The sequence below is a fragment of the Semicossyphus pulcher genome, unplaced genomic scaffold (genome assembly GCF_022749685.1).
Source record: "Semicossyphus pulcher isolate SPU_LCO1_2020_fin unplaced genomic scaffold, fSemPul1.0.p SCAF_18, whole genome shotgun sequence".
Taxonomy (NCBI): Eukaryota; Metazoa; Chordata; class Actinopteri; order Labriformes; family Labridae; genus Semicossyphus; species Semicossyphus pulcher.
Window position 1 is genome coordinate 12,718,011 of NW_027211691.1, and position 16,614 is coordinate 12,734,624.

Genomic DNA, 16,614 nt, shown 5'->3' on the forward strand with positions numbered 1-16,614 from the left:
AGCTCACTTGCATGGTTAAATTATTTTAGCTAAATGCACCTGCTGTTCACACAGCAACGTGACCTTTAGCAACTGCGGTACTTTTAAATACAAATATATGAATGATAGTTATCAGGTACAAAAACCTTGTTTATGTTATATGGTTAAACATACTTTACTAAGCTCATGAATGCCTGGTCATTGGCGCATGTTTGAGTCAATTGGTTGGTGAAGTGCTGGAGTGATTAACTCCATTATGATTATGAGAGTTCAGGTGGAGCGACGCGTCTCTTAAAATAAATACAGACCTGTGGGCTGCAGTTGCATTACTTTTGCAGTGTACCATCTATCATTTCTAACAGTGTTCAAATATATGTTAAATCAGTGTGACCAGCCCGGTGATGGTAACTTTTGGAAATGAAAGCTCACCACGTCCTACTTCCTGTCGGCACACACAACCTCACGCTGTGTGTGCGCTGTAGGTTGAGGCGCTAAAAAGTAAACACTCTGCGGCTCGTCCGCTCCGCTCCGTGAACAGTTTGTTTATGTGACCCTGGATCTGCTAACATGATCTGTGATGGCAGCAGCATCACACGCATGTTTACAGGCAGGTCACACACAGACTCTGCAGCTCAGCGGCCAGTTCACTCTGTGCTCTGATGAAGAGCTGCACTGATGTGATATGAGACAAACTTTTTCTGTAGTGAATCACTTTAAAGTAGCAGCTTGATGTGTTTCACTTAATTTGCCTCACTATGACACGTACTGCGATGTGACTACTGCACATGGGCACATTGCAATTGAGATTGTGATGTATCGTTCAGCCCTACTGAATACTTTGTAAAAGTTTTAATGTATTAAATGTAACACTTATCTTGTTTAATAGACAATTCAATAACACAAACATATCAACATATGCAAGCAGACATGGAAAAACTACATTTGTGAGTCCCTTGACTGTACGTGACGAGTTTGGAACTCTTTACTCGTCTTATAGCCATAGATGAAATCCTTTTGGATATGTTGACTTCTTTCTTCTGGTGTCAGGATTTATAAAGTGAAAATAATATGCATTGATTTAAAAAAAAAAAAAGAAGAAGAAACCCTTTTCATTTTCTGTGGCATTTATTGAGACCACATTTATTTATAGACTGAACAAATGTCACCAGCAAGAGAAGCACAAAGCCTTTACACGTTATTTTCTTTTCACTGGTTATCCTCACCATCTGACAGCCTGCTATACTGTAGACAGAACCTTATAGGCAAGGAGAGAAATCCATGTTGTTGTTGTTTTGTTTCTTATTTCTGTCAAGTTCTTCTTTCTTAGCTCAAGGCAAGAAAAGACAATCAAAAGTCTGGAGCTGGAACTTTGTGTCTTATACTGAACAGAAAACTAGTATCCCCACCAAACCAAAGAGACGGCATGTTGTGATGACATCTTACAGAACAATAGCTTAACCAGACAATGGAAGCATGAAAGCTGCATTGATTTAAAAAAAATAAAAATAAAAAAAACTTTAAAAAGTACTTCTCAAACACTACTTGATCCCAGGCTTATTTGACACATAATGTAATTGAGACATTTCTACAGAGAGATGCTAACATTGATCAAATTTAGGTTGCTTTCTCCTTTCCTGTTTTAATCATCTCTTCAATCATGGAGTGAATCCACGTATTGTTTTTTAATTGGTTAATGTGATATTTAAAACCATCTCTAAAGCTGTCACGGTCATAACGATTTAATGAGGTGAGGATCTATAAATTAAAATCTTTGTCTGAAATTAGTCAGTCTTGTTAGGGCAAGTCTTCTGCTTTGTCTTCAGCAATCCTGTCTTTAACTTTGCTAGATTAGCAAATGTTGAAAATGGGTTTTTTTTACTGTCTGTCACCACAATTTCATTTGTCTACAAGGGTATACATGGCAGGAAGCAACATATGACGTGATTATTTAAAAACCTGCATTTTACATGTCTGCAATGGAAAGAAAAGGGTTGAAAAGGTTAAAGGTCAAGACAGTTTAGAAGTTTAGAAATTAGGATTATTGGTTAAAATTCCCTGAAAGGAATAGCGAGTTTAGGTAATACGTCCATCGCCTCAAGATGATCTAATCTGGCCTAATTAGGTCCTTATAGTTTGATAAACCCCCATGTTTGGTTGTGTGTGTGTTCACATGCATGTGAGTGCAAGGTCACATGGATGTGTTGGCGTTGGCTGTTGGCTCCATGACAGTATAGAAGACGGCTGATTGGGTTCACACTCAGTGAGTGTGGCTTTGGCCACAGACAAAATGTCACTTGGAAAATGTCACCACCTAAATGCCAATGCAGCTCTGTGGGCCCGTCTGTGTTGTGTGTGTGTGTGTGTGTGGGGCGGGCTGAATCCTTACACATACCCCCCTAAGCGCACCCGTTAAGCAGGTGTCTAGAAGCTATCTACAAACTTGGGGTTGCACAGTTGGCAGCGTGATCTAGTTTGGCAGCGTAGCGATGTACTGATGGTTAAGTGTTTTCCAAATTCACTGATGAATCTGCAGTGCTGTGTATATTGGCAGAGAGATGCAACATCTGGCTTCAATTGACATCTTGTTGAGCTCATGTTCTGCACATTTTGGCATGCATTTTAGATAAGTACCCAGAAAGATCTGTTAATTTGTTGTCTATCTTTCCTCTGTGTTATGATACGAGAATGTTGGTTGAGCTGATGTTTTTAGGAACATTTTGAGTTAGAAAATAATTGATTCAAATCAGAGGAAAAACCTAGTAAAAGTGTCTTACTGCATTTAATGGATATATTCCATTTGATATTCAAGAGACACAAGTTATTCACTCAGCTCAGGGTGGTGGTGGCCTTAAGATTAGAGAAACAGCTTATGACTAGAAGGCTGCAATTTTGAATTTCTATCTAGCAGCTGGGAAATTCTGGGCAGGTTTAGTGAATGTGTAAACACTGTACCTTATCTTAACACCTAATGTCAGCATGCCCTTCAGCAGGGCACTCTTTTTATTGGCTTCAGTGTAGCAGCTCAGTTGTAAAAAGTATAGAAGACTGTAGCTGTACTAGGCAGCTGCCAGGTGAGGCTGTGTGCAAGTGCATGAATATGAAGTAGGGTGATCCTGAAAAAGAGCAAGCATGCTCAGCAAAACTCCTCCATGAACAACGGATTAAAAAAACACACTTATTCACCCCGCAAGTGTCTTCCCTGGCTCCTCTGTCAGCTCTTTCCCCTCCCGTCCTCTATCTCCACCACATGATGTGACATTGGACTCCACAGAGGTCCCAAAGGTCATCCGTCCACCGGCAATCACAAACACTTGTTTTGATAGATTAGCCTGTGCAAGCACAAGCAAATGTTGCATGCTCACACTGACTTGGGCAGACATATGCAGACACAGGCAAGCTTGCTCAACAACACACACACGTTCACAAACATAAAGAGGGTTTAAAGTAAGGCGAGCCAAAAGTTTAGTATTCAGCTGAAATTCAGCTTAAATTATAAAAGCAAAGCATTCAGGCTGTTCGAAACGAAGTCTAAGTAGACAAGAGAAGAAGTACATAAATGCCTGCTGACAGGCAGCGTTTCAGACATGAGCCTTTCAGAGTGCATATACAGCAAATAAGTCTTATCTCTGGATTATAAGAGAGTAGTTGACCACTTTTCTGTGTTTGAGATGAAAACACAAGGACAGTAAAATGTAGCTGTAGTAAATGGCATAATTTTGTCAGCAAATAAAGAGAACAAAGAGACATGATAGACATGTGTCCTTTTATACTGTCCTCTTAAGGAAGTAGAGATGAATAGTGAGAGCACTAACACACACACACATGCACACTCAGTAAACAAGGGCAAGCCCCACCACTAGAACAGTAGGAGGAGCAGGTCGGGCTCTGAACAGAGGAGAGTGGCTTCAAGTTTATGTCTCTCTATGTGAGTCCCACAGGTGTGTGGTGATTTGAGGGTGCCTGTGCTTCCCTTGGTATATTGTAGCTATGTCTGTGTGTCTGCAATTGAAAGTATATGTTTTTCATTTGAGGTGTAAAGCGCACATGCCCATGTGGATGTGCATGCATGTGGATAAACATGTGTGCAGGTGCATGTAAGCCTTCGAGTATGTGTGACTGTGTATGTATGATAGAAACAGTCTGTTAGTCCCTAAGCCTAAACCAAAGCGACAAGCATGACAATGATAAAATCACAGACAGGCCCTTCGGCACAGTTTTCTATGGCGTGCAAAGGGCTTAACAAGCTTCTCTGCCAACTCCTTTCTTTGGAGTTCGGTCACACTGTGAAAATAAAGCATTCACAATTCCAACAAAGCACAAGTGTGTGGCCCGTTTAATGTGAATCAACACAGACACAATTCCTCATGCAAACAGAGACATATAGCATGATGCAGGGATAAAGTGTATTCTAAATGGAAGACAATTAGTAGGATGTTGACTTTTGTTATTGTTTTGTGAGCTGCATTTCAAACAGATCTTTAGAAATTAGATTAAGGTATCTATTTAAAGTGATAATCTCGAAGATTTTCATGTAAATAAATGTCTGTTAAGTCCCTATCTATCGCCGAATGAGGTAACATAATGGAGATTGAGTCTATGGCCCACTGATGAAAGCCTTTGTATTTAAAAAAAAATCATGGACTGGGTGTCTGGTGCGACAATCGCTTCAAAAATCACAAGTGGTGCCCAGTAAATGACGCGTTTTCCATCAACCAGCAGTGGTTGGTCTGCCAGAGAAGGTAGGCAGAGCTAACGCAACATAAAGCAGCTGCTTTTCTGGTCTCTGCAAGTGTTGCGAGTAAACAGTGATCTATTATGGCTGAACAAACGTCTAAAAAGGAAAGCGACTGTCAGAAAGGAAAATCAAGAATTACAACAGGAGCCAACCGTGGATGTCACAGATGCACTGTCTGAAGATCTGGGAAGTGTGCTCCCGCAATTACTGTTTATCGCCATAGGTGCCGCCAAAGAGAACAAAACTGAAATCTTCAAGATTAGCACTTTAACTTCAGTAAAAGTTGTAAAAACTATTTAGCATAATTAAATGATTAATGGCAATTATACAGCAACTATGAAGACAATTCACCTCATATGAATGGGTGTGCATGTACGCTCTAAAATAGTGCTGAATTAATCTCTGAATAAAATTCACTAAAGGAGTTACCCAGAGACTTCACAGTGTTACCCTGGCAAAATATCAGCATTTTTGGAGTAGAATTTCAATGGGGCATTAGATAAATTACTCGTTTTCATGGAATTGGATGCTATGATGATTCACCGCTTTGAGAAGCGTTATTTTTTTCTGCCGGGACACACTGCTGAACAGATTGCCATTTGCCATCACCTGTGCAGGCTCTCATAAATCCTGAACAGACTGCTGCTGACCTCACACATCTCTAAATCAAACAAATTAAATATATCAAGAGATTTATTGTTGCCTTTAAACAAACGCCAATGAGCTTCCAAGCAGGCAGCGACAGGCATGTTTGGGGCCTTTAGAAGGTTGTGTGTGCGAGAAAAGGATACTGCAGTCTGACTGTTTTGATGATGATGCTGTAATCTCTGTAGCGAAAGGCTTGATTGTGGATTAAATACGCATTAAGGTGTTTAGACACATTATATTAATCACAAATTACCCTGTAAATATAAAAACAATATGCAATAACAACATACTAAGAAGATTTAATAATTCAAAAGATGTTAGCACACTCTGTGTATGGCAGCTATAATATTCTATTATCTATCACGTTTTCTATTAATCAGGACGCGAGTTTACCCACAGGTATGCACAAGCATGTCAATCATTTGCATGTAAATAGACTTGAATCAGCCGATCAATTATGCTTATAAATAAAGTAGCCTGTATGTATCCTGCATCTTTATCTTTTCCATTGAAGGTAAATTCCACACAACCACCTACTGCTTTTGTGTAGAGCTTAGATGGATAATTTGTAGTAGTGTGCACCACAACCGCTGTCCATGGTGCTGATCCTGGGACTGCCAGAAATACTCAAATGTCTGAACGCAGTAAATTGTGCAGGTTTTATTTTGGGGTTTTTTTGTGCATGGCTGTTTCTGGGCATTTCTTAGGTAATTCCTAAGTCAGTGGCAATCTTGCAAATGCAGAATAATATGAATTTACCACCTGATTGGTCAATTAGATCAAACATAAGAAACTGATAGTGTGTGGAACAAGGGAAAACAAGCCTTAGGTAAATGTTGATACAAGTTAATAAGATGCACAAATGTTTTTTTGAAAACACACACCATTGTCGAGCCTTATACTATTTCACTTTGTCTTCATATGCACTGCTTGGCATTAGGACCTTCAGATGAGCAAGTCCTTATAGGACAGCTCATGGTGGAGGAAGATTTCATTAAAGTGACAGCTCTGGACCACTCCTCGCTAAACCTGGCTGTGAGCAGAGTTATGTGTCAGTGTTAACACGTCTTTTACACACCTTGTGTTGAAAGTATGGGATAAATGTTGTCCTATCTCTACATAGAGACGTGTTGACATGTGACATGTCCTTTTCAGAAGTGCTCAACTGCTTTAACAAGAACTTTCACAGTGTGGGCAAAGCATGTGCTGCTGTTACCTCCACGGCAGCAGGACAGTTTGATTGTGGTGAGGTTCCTGTTTCTAAGTCTTTAAAGTCTTTTCCCTTTTTTCTGCTCTTTTGATGTAAACATTATGATCGAGGTGGATGTGAGACTTCAGTGAAGAACATTGCATCTATGCTAACACAGCAAGCTCAGATGAAAACAAAACTTGTACAGAACCACAAGGAAAGCCTCCTGATCCATGCAAACATTCAAAGACACAAGTACATAACCAACACAAAACAAGTGGTCAGATAAATACACAACATGAGCACACCAACAAGGGATGCATTCCTATTCTCTCCCTCTCTCACACTCTATTATATCCCTGGACCTCATTCGTCACTGATCATACTACTGTATGTGTGTGTATAATGTCTATATGTACTATATGATATAATGCAGTACGTTTATTAACAAATTCACACAGTCACACCTTTCTCTATAGGACATTTCTTGAGTAGATCACCAGCCTTTGATTGGATTGTCTCATTTGTGTGTTGTGTACACAAACAGAGATGTAATCTCTAAAGACAAACAGAGAGCGGGCGACTCAACCACTAATTGGCAACAGAGAGGCTGTCACTGAGTGGAAGAACACTGTAGCCATGCCGTCTTGTTAGGAAAAGAAAGAGAGAAAAATGAAAGGGGGGGGGGGGGGGGGGGGCTAAGGAAAGAGGAGAGCAGGAGAGAGAAGACAGAAGAGAAGGGAAGAGTCATGGGGGGGTGTTAAGCTAAAACGAAAGCTAGGAAAATCTGTATGCAAATTAAAGGCTCACAAACAATCACAAATGCATAAATACATGCAGGCTTGTGCCTAGAAATTCTGCCTATAAAAATATAATTAGCCTGTAAATCACTGAGTGCATTTGCATGTGTTTGACTCAATCAAAGTATGGAGTGTATGGCAACCACTAGTGGCACGTGTCCTTTTTCTTTCATGCTGTTGTTAATCCACATAATTTCCCTTTACCACATACTAAATATTTTTATCACTCAGCTTTATCTTTGATTTGCTTTTGTGATAAATAAGCTTTCCACCTGACAATTGTTAAAGGTTCAATACTAAAGACAACATGAGGAATATTACCCCAGACCAATATGTCTGTATATTGTACTTGATTACATTTTTTATTTTAATCAAGACTTAGGCACAAAGTCTTTAAACACCAATATTCTTAAATTGGAAACATGTTTATCCTTTTAGGGATTCTGCAAGGTAAAGTATGGGGACCACAGGATATTCAGTCTAGATCTGTATTACAAAATAAAACTAAAAAGCATTGAGATTTAATTTAAAAATATAACTTAAACTTTGGTGTAAGCCAGGGGTCTCCAACCCTGCTCCTGGAGAGCTACCTTCCTGCATGTTTTAGGTTTCTCCGTACTCTAAAACACCTGATTGTGTGTGTGTGTGTGTGTGTGTGTGTGTGTGTGTGTGTGTGTGTGTGTGTGTGTGTTTCTCTGTCTCTCTCTCTCTCTCTCTCTCCCTCTCTGTCTCTCTGTCTCTCTGTCTCTCTCCCTCTCTCTCTCTCTCTCTGTCTCTCTCTCTCTTTCTGTCATATTAATGCAGCTCATTAACTCTGTATCTTCTGGTCCCATTAACATTACTAACCATGTATCTTCCCGGGAGTTATTGAACTCCCTTGTCTTGTAGGTTCCTGGGGATCGTTGCTGAAGACCACCTGCTGCTGCAGACCTGCGCGACTGCAACAACTACTAACATCAGTCTTCCCCATAGTATCCTTATTGTTGCTGCTAATGCTAATTGTAACCGTTGAAGTCAACAGGTCTACTATTATGATTACTACAGCCTCTATCATTACTCTGCTTCTCACGCTAATTTATTTTTTGCAAATTTTCACACTAGTGTACCACTAGTATTGGCAGTGTAACCATAAGTATGTATTACCTGTTGTTGTTCATTAAACAAGAACATATGTTGTTGTTGCTCTCTTTGCCTGTCTCTATCCTGCATCTCCTTCTATCCCATTTTCGCCCATCCAGTCGAAGCAGATGGCTGTTCAACATGAGTCTGGTTCTGCTCGAGGTTTCTGCCTGTTAAAAGGAAGTTTTTCCTCGCCAATGTGCCGGATATTGCTAAGTGCTACTCATGGTGATTCATGTTGGGCCTCTCTTTAAATAACATAACAAAGAGTCGGTCTAGACCTGCTCTTTTTGTAAAGTGTCTTGAGATAACTCTGGTTATGATTTGAATGATCTGCTCGTTGTCAACCAACTGAAGCGTCTTAGGGGATTGAAAACGAGCAGAATATTTGAATCAGGTGTGTTGGAGTATGGAGAAACCTAAAACACACAGGAAGGTAGCTCTCCAGGAGCAGGGTTGGAGACCCCTGGTGTAAGCCAACCACCTAACATCCATATTTTCTAAGGGTACAGGTGTAAAAAAATGTATTTCTCTTAAGACCACTTTTACTTGAGCAACTTTGGTTATTTCAGAGATTAAAGATTCTAATTATAAGGCCTCTAACTAATTATACTTGAAAGATAATTAACACTACTTAAATCAAGGAAAAGGAAAACATATGTGACCAAATGTTCACACTGTCAGCTTCTGAATTCTCTTGGGTCCAATTTGTTTCATATGAAAATTTGCAGATTTGAAAAATGACACACAGAGGCCACTATTGAGTAGCTGGCTCAACTTGTCTGCATCATCAGGCTGAGGGTGACTCCTGTGTATCCTTAGCGATATCTGACACATCTGTGTGTGCGTGTGTGTGTGTGTGTGTGTGTGTGTGTGTGTGTGTGTGTGTGTGTGTGGGTGTGTGTGTGCGTGCCTTAGAGAGCGAGAGGAGGTTGTTAACTGTCACATTTTCTTGCCTCTCGGCGATGCATCATTAGGTAGAAACATGGCTCCCAGCCCCCCTCTGAGCGAGATGAAGGTTTGGAGGGACTGATGGGAGGAGGGAAGGAGGACGTCAGGGAGAGACTGATAAAAAAGAGGAGAGTAGAGGGGAGGAAAAGCTGCAGTGAATGACAGCAGGGGGGTTATGAACACAGATGAGATGCGCAAAAGCAAGATACAAAGGAAAGTTACATAGACATGAAGCCAGAAAGAGAGAGTGAGGGGGTAAAGAGATGCAATAGCAGCAGAGAGAAATAAAAATGATTGATTCCCGTAATTAATTTGTGATTGAAACCTTTTATTGTTTCATCATTTGACTTCTCTGTTTGGCAAGTTCTGCTTTCCAAAAACCATTTTTCAATCTGCAGGACACAGTTGAATAAACTGAATAAACAGACGGAGCAGTTTGTCTCAGCATATTGCAGCTGTGAGGGGAAATTTTATATTCTATGCCACAATGTCTCAAAGATTGTGACAATTTCTGAACAGTGCTTTATTATCAATTTCACATCTGTTAATTGAACAGAGCTATCTCTCTCTCTCTATATATATATAGATATATATATCTATATATATACAGGGCTTGACCCACCAACCTGCCAAATGTGGGTAAAATTAGGCAGTGGCGGGTAACTCAATCACTCCTACTAGCCACTTTGGCAGGTGGCATTCTATTTATCTTCAATAAGGAGAGTGCTTCTAAGTTTTTAATATGGATCCCGAACCAACGTAGGTCAGAGAGAGATGATCTACAAGCATATAAAGTAACATAATCTCCACTGTGAATGAGATGAGCCGGAGGTGATCCATGCGTAATTTATCACGAGTTTATCATCATGCCGCTCGGGGTGGAGACAGACGTTAGGAGAGGAGCAGATATGACACAGGTCTGTGTGTGTTTCTCGTGCTCTGTACCTGGCTCAATAACGTCACAATCGCTCTGTATTTCCGCCCACAATTAAGTATAAAGACAGAACTGGTAATATATCTCACTGATAAACACAGAGCTGTAGAGTTATGGCTGTGTCAAGGTGAAGAAAAAAAAATTGTGGCTAGTGAAAATGTTGAGTGGCTAGTAACTTTGGAAAACCACTAGCCACAGTGGCTGGTGAGCAAAAAAGTATATATATATATGTGTGTGTATGTGTGTGTGTGTGTGTGTGTGTGTGTGTGTGTTTGTGTTTATATATATATAAATACACATGCTGTCATCCCCCGGGAGAGTTGCTCATGATGGAGGTTACAAAAAGTGTAATTCTCTGTCAGCAATCATGGGGTTGATGACTCACTGTCCTGTCTTTGATGAATCAAATTGCTTTTGTCTTTCTATAACTCTGTCAATGAGATGGATAAATAAAGAGAGAAGAGAGAACAAGGGAGAACAAAATACAACAAAACAGCGTCGTACTATAAAAACGTTAACAAATTATGGTAAGAGGGAGGATTTGAGAAAAAGAGGAGGAAAAGATGGAGAGAAGCATGGAAGGAGAGAGTTAGAGGGGTGACTGACAGACTATAAAGAATGTCTCCTTTAGATGCAGTTTGTCCCTTAGATTTGTCATCTGACACCATCCCTCACACTCAGCACTTTAAGTGGAGAGGGACTGCTGAGTGCTCCCCCTTGAGAGGTGGGGGGAGCACAACACACCCACACACATAGACGCGCACACACACACACACAAACACACACTCACAAATGAAAAGGTAGCATCTTTACAATGTTGCACAAAAGTTTCAAGTCGAGCTGCTTCAGGGATACAGTACTGCTTCCATATCTTTGAAACCAGATTTTCCTCTCCTGCAATTTTGTCTGAAGCAGTCCAATTACTAAATACAATTAAATACATAACTGAAACACATCTTCTCCCTCACATGTACTATTGAGCTCAGCAAGATGCTTGTATCTGAAAAGTCGACATGTTTACAAACCATGGGCAGAAAGCACAGAAAGAGGTCAAATAGAACACAGCTAGACTTTGGTTGACCAGAGCCAACTTACAAAACATATGCACAACAGCAGCTATAATCAGCTTTCTGCTGTGCTTAAATATTCCTATTTATCCGGGGAGAAAAACAGAGGAAAGTACACATAAGTAGCCTGCCAGAATTGAGAAAGACAGCTGCTTTAGAAATTGACTTTGAGGCATAGAGAGGGGAAGATATTTTCCTTTTCCTCATTACCAACCTGCACACAATGCTGGTCGACAAAAAAAATCGGTGAACACATTCCAATGTATTTGAAATATATTGTTAATGGTAACCAAAGGTAAATTGAGTAGGAATTTCCGAGTATAGGAAGTATAGACTTATACAAAAATGATACCGATCTAGATAATCTTTATTAATAGTTTCAACATCGTAGAATAGTCTAGTAGAATCTGGAGGTGTTCTGGTTTCCGTTTGAACTACACTTGTAGTCCAAGAGTAATATGATAAAATAATATAGAGTAATATTGACCAATCACGTATCAGCAGGCTGCGCCGTATGCAAGAAAAACTGTCCATGAGTAGAGCAAAAGCAGGCGGAGCGCAATCCGCCGTAATGCCATCCCGGCTCCCATCAGCGTGACGACCATTTAGCTTCTTATTAATCTCTATAAACAGACATCTGCATGTAAATTCAGCTAACAATCCGTTCTAGCTCTAAAATTTAACTTGAGATGAATTCCCTTGACGCTGAGTCACGAAAGCCGTTCAGTGTTCAGATTTCCCGACTTCCTCGAATGCATCAGATTGATCCGACCTCCGTTCAACAAGCATTTTTAAAAGTTTTCTTCTCCTCTAGAGGACAGACCTGGCAAAGGCAAGACCCATTAATACCAAGTAAATCATAAGAAAATGTTTTTTCTTTCTGTAACAATGCAGCACACGGAAAAGGTAGTCTTGGCGGGAAGTAGTTTATTGCTTACCGGGATAAGTTAATGGGATCCAAGACTGCGCTCTAGTCTGCGGGCTACGACCTGGTGACAGCTTTCGCTTTCTCTTGTGCTTTTTTTCACAATGTGCACGTTTTCTCCATCCCTCACTTCAAAGAGATCCAGCGTGCAGTGAGAAACAGTATCCAGCTGTGCAAACAAACTGTCATGTAATCACTGTTTTATGACTTTTCATATGACTCGTGATTGGCAGGTTACTGATAACAGCGTTACTGATCAAAGCTGTCAAAAGCCAGGAAAATTGCTGTTTGACAACTTCCTGACCAGCCAACCCCTTGTGAGAAGGTGAGCCGCAAAAACCACTTCATTCACTTTGGCAGTCTCTTCAATGCAATCGTGTTTGTTCAAACAGTTCAGCCTGTGAGAGACGCAATATAATTTCATAAATCCTCTCTAAATTAAAACGTGAAGGAGTGGGTATTGACGGAAGTGAGCTAATCCTGCTGTGAATAGGGACAGGAGTGGGCTTCGGAAAATATAAATAATATTTACAGAATTCAGTCACAGTCCGGTACGTACAGAGTAGGCTGAAAACATGGAGTGTACGCAAACCCACATACCACAAATTAATGCAATGTGAAGAAATGACAAAAATGTATTATATACGAATGTGTGCATATGCAGGCAGACACTAAGAGGCACTTTTGACGACATCAGTACAGTATAAAATGCATAAACAGACATATAGAGGTTGTGTACTGTAGATATATATATAAGCAGATACACACACTCACACATGCAAACTGAACTTTGCAAGGCTCACTCAGGTGATTTCTTTTCACTTTCAACCCTTCCTTATTCTTCTTTTTAAAATGTCATTTCTAAAAGCTTTATAAATGCAGTATAACATTCATGAGCCAATAAATGACCTTCAAGCACACTGCAGCTCCTCCAAAAAAAAAAAAAAGAAGAAAGAAAACAAAAGGCAACGCAATAAATCTGTTTTATTCTGAGTGGATGGTTGAGTCTGGTGCTCTGCACTGGGTTATTGCTTTGCAAAGCCATGCAGCTGATATATGGAGTGGATGGAGATAGTTGGAGTGAGGTCGTTGATAGGTTTATTGAAATGTCATTGTGAGTTGTGCGTGTGTGCGCACTCAAGCCTGAAGAGGCCTGTAAGATGACTAAGCTTAACAGTGTGTGTTTGTACGTACTATATACCAATTTTATGCGTTATATTAGACGTATGTAAATAGAATTTGGTCATATTTCATAGTCATGGTCTTAAAGAATCATATAATGTGGAATACCTCATGCAGAAATATACAAGGCAACTGTATATTTTCTTGGACCCTGGTTTCCACTGTGTCACTAGAGTAGAATATCATGTGACTGATAATGCTTCAGCGGGAACATGTAACGTAATTTCCTTCTCCTCATGGTAAGATGTAACCCTGCTCAGTCCTCTACAACTAAAGCCGGATAACACTTCTCTCGGGACGTCACCACACTTTACAACTCTATAGCAAAAAAACATCCACTAGACGGCCGGATATTTTTACTGTGTGATTTTTTTCTGCAAACTTTTTGATCAGAAAATGATGGGGAAAGGGGTACCAGAGTTTGAAACTCATTCCTGTCACAGCACAACCTGAAGGAAGGCCAAACCTGGATGAATAAATCATTGGGTCTAAGAGTCTGCTGGTGAAGCTGACCAGTCCTATCAGTTTTATTTGTCCAACGAAAAACCAGCACAACAGTAGGGCACAGAGGAAAACTGATTTGATGAATGAATCTCTATGAATTAATACACATGTATTTTTTGTTGTAAAAGACATTACTGTCTGTGCAACTATACAAGAGCTAAATTTAACTGCCGTGCTAAAATGTTTTTCCATTATCAGGCTTGAAATTCACTTTACGAAATAGGGGTACCGTAAATACCCCCATACAAGTCTGACATGGGGGCTTCTAGCACTTTGTGGGGAGGAAGGAGATGCTTCATTTTACCTCTAACTTGGAGGTTCTTTGGAGAAATAACTGCCTGACAAAAACAAACTGCATAAGATGGCTTTATCTCACGTTGGCATTGGCTAGCTTATGAACTCTTCTCCTCCTAGTTGCTGTGAAATCCTGTCAATAAATACCAAAGAACCTGTGAAAAGGAAAAACCCTGCCAATGTTGGTATCTGATGACTGCTTGCAGATTCAAGGCGGTTGATTTCAGGTTAGCTTGATGTGGTTTACATGTAACGTTAAGAGCAATCCGCCGTATTAAATAGAAATGTGTGGTTCGTATGGTTAAGAACTGGCTGTTTACAGACTTGTTAATAAGATTTTAAGGTTATTTTAATAACATTGTTATCGTTCCTTAAACAATGTTGGATGATTATAACTTATTTGTCTAGCTAACGTACCCATGCTGTTGAGAGCTAGCAATCAGCAATTACTTAACAATTAACTCATCTAGTTCACTTACTTTTGTAGCTTTATTTGACCCCCAAATGTAAGAAGATATATAATTCCACATATACTTTTAACTGACGTGTGGAACATGATGCCAGCCTTCCTGTTCTCCATCTGCTGCCTTGAGATGAAAACAGTACTCTGGAAAATAATATAACTAGGCTTTCATCGCTATTAAAGTGTCCACACTTCAGAAGATGCAGAATAAGGAAAATTATGAGCCCAGAGGTTTCCAAGGAACGTTCACAACTCCTAGCATTGTGGCAGTTCCACAGCGTGTTCAGGTGAAGCCACGAGCAGAGATGGACAAAAATGCCATCACAGGTCCTGGGAGAGATCTTGTTGGCCCATCCTCGAGTTCTGTCTCAAAGGAAGTTTCCATTGAAGACTCTGACATTGGTTGACCGCTGCAAGCCATTGTGGCGCTGAAGGGGTTGTTCAAGTCACACATGGAAAAGGAAGGTGTGCAGCATCAATTCAGGAGGGAGATTGAGATTTATACACTTCTCAAGCACCCCAACATCTTTCAATTATTTTCACGACCGAAAGAGGGTATACTTAGTGCTTGAATAAGCCCCACGCCGTGATATCTGATGCACTGATGTATTGCCATGAGAAGAAGGTGATTCATCATGACATCAAGCCATCTGCTCCTTGGCTATCATGGAGAGTCGAAAATTTCTGATCTTGGTTGGTCTGTCCACGCACCTTCTCTAAGACGACGTACAATGTGCGGGAAGCTGGACTACCTCCCCCCAGAGATGATCGAGGGCCACCTGCACAGTGAGAAGGTGGATCTGTGGTGCATCGGGGTCCTCTGCTATGAGTGCTTAGTTGGTAATAATAACCTTTATTTATTTAACCCACCTTTTGAAACAACCAACCACACAGAAACATACAAAAGGATTACGAAGGTGGATTTGAAGTTCCCCAGAGTCATCTCAGATGGTGCCCGGGACCTGATCTCTAAGCTGCTCTGCCACCGCCCCATCGATCACCTCTCACTACAGAGTGTGGGTGCGCTTCAACCCCCCCCGAGTCCTACCTCCTATCTGACCGGCCGAGAAATCCTGAGCCCCCTTTTCCGCCTGCCTACCTCCCACTGAGTGGTGTTTAATCTGTCCTTCACAAGAGACTGTGGATGTTTCAGCATGTTTTGGTTTCACTTTATGCAACCGCTACAAGTAAACAGTCCGCGGCATGTCCGCTCCGTGGACAGTCCGTTTATGTGGCCACAGCATTAACCAACACCAGGGTGAGATGTCGCTGATAACGGGAATACATTCACTGAAAAGCTGCTTCGCGTAACTGAAAAGCCCTGAAAGCGTAACCTAAGTTTACATGCAGGTGACAAAACAGGATGCAGCTCCTGGGATTTGGGACACAGCTACAGACCCTGATGACCTGATGAAGGGCTGCACAAAAGTTGACTTTTCCTGTTGATAAGCCGTGGAAAACCAATTGCAAAGGCACACATCACAATTGCGACGGTTAAACTATTTATTTACTCATCTATTCAGCTACGGACGCAAAAGACGTGATGACGTCGAACAAGAGAAGCCAAAAGCAGATAGCGCCCTCTGCTGTGTACAAAATAGTATTGTGATTCATCTCTTCATCTTATCTATTTGACTTATCACTTACATGTATCGATTTTTAACTGCATTGCGAGGTATCATTACATCCCTAATACCCACACCTGTATATTGTACAGGGTGATGTCGTTATCTGTCACGTTGCTTAGAGATGTTTTGTGTTTTTATTGTTGTATATTTTCTAAAACTTTTTGAAATGGACAAAGCGCATCTCTGGATTTCTGAA

At 40.6% G+C, this 16,614-nt stretch overlaps 1 protein-coding gene and 1 pseudogene across 1 annotated transcript in view; one reads left to right on the forward strand and one right to left on the reverse strand.

The window, feature by feature from the left end:
• ctnnd2a (catenin (cadherin-associated protein), delta 2a) overlaps positions 1-16,614 on the reverse strand; it is a 287,463-nt gene that overhangs the window by 206,828 nt on the left and 64,021 nt on the right. The window lies entirely within an intron of this gene.
• Positions 14,991-15,867, forward strand: LOC138596143 (aurora kinase B pseudogene; annotated as a pseudogene).